The sequence below is a fragment of the Nanorana parkeri genome, unplaced genomic scaffold (assembly GCF_000935625.1).
Source record: "Nanorana parkeri isolate BGI_ZX_2015 unplaced genomic scaffold, ASM93562v1 scaffold379, whole genome shotgun sequence".
NCBI lineage: Eukaryota > Metazoa > Chordata > Amphibia > Anura > Dicroglossidae > Nanorana > Nanorana parkeri.
The window spans coordinates 848,242-851,062 of record NW_017306647.1 but is presented as its reverse complement, the minus strand read 5'-3'; positions in this window follow the sequence as shown (position 1 = coordinate 851,062).

Below are 2,821 nucleotides of genomic sequence, written 5' to 3'. Positions count from 1 at the left end.
CTCCTCTTTCCTCCTGCCCCTCATACCACTTTCTCCTCTCTCCTCCTGCCCCTCATACCCCCTTCCTCCTCTCTCCTCCTGCCCCTCATAGCACTTTCTCCTCTCTCCTTCTGCCCCTCATACGACTTCCTCCTCTCTCCTCCTGCCCCTCATACCCCCTTCCTCCTCTCTCCTCCTGCCCCTCATACCACTTTCTCCTCTCTCCTCCTGCCCCTCATACCACTTTCTCCTCTCTCCTCCTGCCCCTCATACCCCCTTCCTCCACTCTCCTTCTGCCCCTCATACGACTTTCTCCTCTCTCCTCCTGCCCCTCATACCCCCTTCCTCCTCTCTCCTCCTGCCCCTCATAGCACTTTCTTCTCTCTCCTCCTGCCCCTCATACCACTTTCTCCTCTCTCCTTCTGCCCCTCATACGACTTCCTCCTCTCTCCTCCTGCCCCTCATACCCCCTTCCTCCTCTCTCCTTCTGCCCCTCATACCACTTTCTCCTCTCTCATCTCTCTTTCTTCTCCTCATACCACTTCCTCATTGGACTTGTTTGCTGCCTGCCCTGACCTTTTTGCCTGTCCCCATTTCTGAAATTGCCTGTCAACTTTGTATCATGCTCCGGTTCTATTTCTGGTCAGCTGTCATATACACAGGTGTGCCAGAGGGCCGCAACCTCTTGATAAAAAAAAAAAGGATGAAGGGGGAGAACCTCTGTAGTTTTTTTTCTTTTTGAATGTAGTCACCAGGACAGGGGGTCTATTTATAAAAAAAATAATTGGCCTAGCTATTTTGTCAACCAAACTGCATGTACATTTGTTCCGTGCGAATTAACCAGCTGGTGTGAGAATGGGGCAAAATCGAATGTTAGAGCTATTTTCACTTCTGGTCACATGTTCTTAAAATATTATGGGCTGTAGTCAATCGGGAAAATACCTCATTATGGCCACTAGATGGCACTGAGGATCCTAGTACATACATCTTAGTGACAAGGAATACAATGTAGCAATTCTAGAGAACACTGATAAATGTAACCATTGCTATTACTGGACCATGCATGGGAAACACACAGAGGGGAATGTATCAAAACTGGAGCAGACAAAATCTGGAGCAGCTGTGCGTGGCAACCAATCAGCTTCTCTCTTTCATTTGAAATCTTAAAGGAGAACTATGGCATCAGGGCTTTTCCCCATAGTTCTCCTTAGGGTAACGGGAGGACACAAACTTGCGTCCTCCCGTCACCCTAGGCTCAGTATACAGCGAGCTACAGCTCGTGGTATACTGAGACGCCGCAGCCGGAGCGTATACCGACAATTGTGCGGGGATCCGCCCAGCTGCGTGAGTGACAGCTGGCTCTGCCTATCTAGAGGCAGAGCCAGCTGTACCCGCCCCCTCCCCCGTCCGTTCCACCAGTCAGCGCTGGAGGATCGGAGCGGGGAGGGGGGAATCCAGCCCCTCCCCTGTCACGGCAGAGAGCCGTGACAGGATCGAGAGGTGAGAGAACGCCGGTATGTGTTCGCTCACCTCCCGATCTACTGAGCCGACCTGTGGCAGTCTCATTGTCACAGGTCGGCTAGAAACTATGAGGTGAGTGAAAAGCACTCGCCTCATAGTTCTCCTTTAACTGGACAGACTGAAGAGAGAAGCTGATTGGTTGTTGTGCACAGCTGCTCCAGTTTTGATAGATTCCCCTCGCAGTTTATTCAGACGAATATCTGTGCAAATAATTTTTCCTACATAGACCCCTGAGCACTTCTTCTGATTAGAACTTGATGAAGGGATGGAGGGGTTCCGTTCCCCATGCTGATTGCTGAGTAACACTCTGTGACCCAAATATAAGTTGTGTTATGCTGCCACCTTGTGGTTACATTACAGAAGCGCAGCCCTGCCCCAGTGATCTTGCCTCTTGCAGTTCTTTCACCCTGAGCCCAAATTTACTCTTCTCATGCTGTGTAGCATATGACAGTCAGGGGGGTGTTGGGGTTTCCTTTTAAGTTCCTAAATAATTGCCGCAGTGAGGGAGGGCTCTCCACCCAATCCCTGCCTGCTGACTGGGTGATGGTGACCTATGGGAGGAAAGTAAGGGAACTACAATGGTCTGTGGAGAATTTTATATGTTTTTAACCTGATACTTTGTTTATAAATATGTATATATATATATAATTGTTTTACATGTAGACATTTAAGACTTGACAAAGGACTGTAAGCCCCCTGAGGACGGGGACTGATGTGAATTCAAAGTGCTGTGTAAATTGGTGACACTGTAAATGCCTGTTGTCAATAGGAGGTTCATTTCTTCTCATTTCCTGTTGTGTCTCCAGGACAGGAAGTGAGGCCCTTTGTCTTGAGGGACGGCCATGCTGTTTATTACATGACCCTGTCATTTCCTCTTCATGTGTCAGATGGCTTTGTGTGCCCGGTGAGGTCTCCAGGCTGCCATTGGCCGTTTCTGTTTTCTATGCACAATGGCCTGTATGTGACTAAACCTGTCATGGGGAAATGTAAGCTGTGGTTGATGTCTTCCCTCTGAAGATGCTGGTTCTCTGGCTGCCCTGGCAGTCCTCTGGCTTCAGTACTTTCTGACCTGGATGAAGTAGACAGGCCAAGCATGCTTGTCCCGGGTCATTGACTGGGGACAACCAGAATCAGGCAGCAAGCAAGCTCATCCTCGTATTTCTCTCATTATGGGTTTGTTTTAAAGTCTGTGAAGGCCTCGCAGCACCTTTATATGTCTGTTTGAATATAATAATTCCTGATGTGTCACAGTGTACAGCCTAGGCTGAGATTGTGTCATCAGTCTGCTGCAAGCAGTAGAAGCATTTCCTCAGTCCCCCCC